Below are 229 nucleotides of genomic sequence, written 5' to 3' on the forward strand. Positions count from 1 at the left end.
TTGCAATTGGTGTTTGTTCTGGGACAGATGCTGCAGACTGAGCACCAATGCATTTCTTGTGATGCAGAGATTTCTCATGAGTTCTGATGGGGTCTTTCCTAAAATTACTGGTCCCAGTAACAAAGGCGCTTGTCGACTCAGCAATAGAGGGAAACTCACGACACACCAGGCAGAACATCATGTTATTTACCTTGTCATATTCCAGCCACAGAAATTCTTTTGTCCATGA

The sequence above is a fragment of the Aulonocara stuartgranti genome (assembly GCF_965226115.1).
Source record: "Aulonocara stuartgranti genome assembly, chromosome: 18".
In the NCBI taxonomy this organism is placed as follows: domain Eukaryota; kingdom Metazoa; phylum Chordata; class Actinopteri; order Cichliformes; family Cichlidae; genus Aulonocara; species Aulonocara stuartgranti.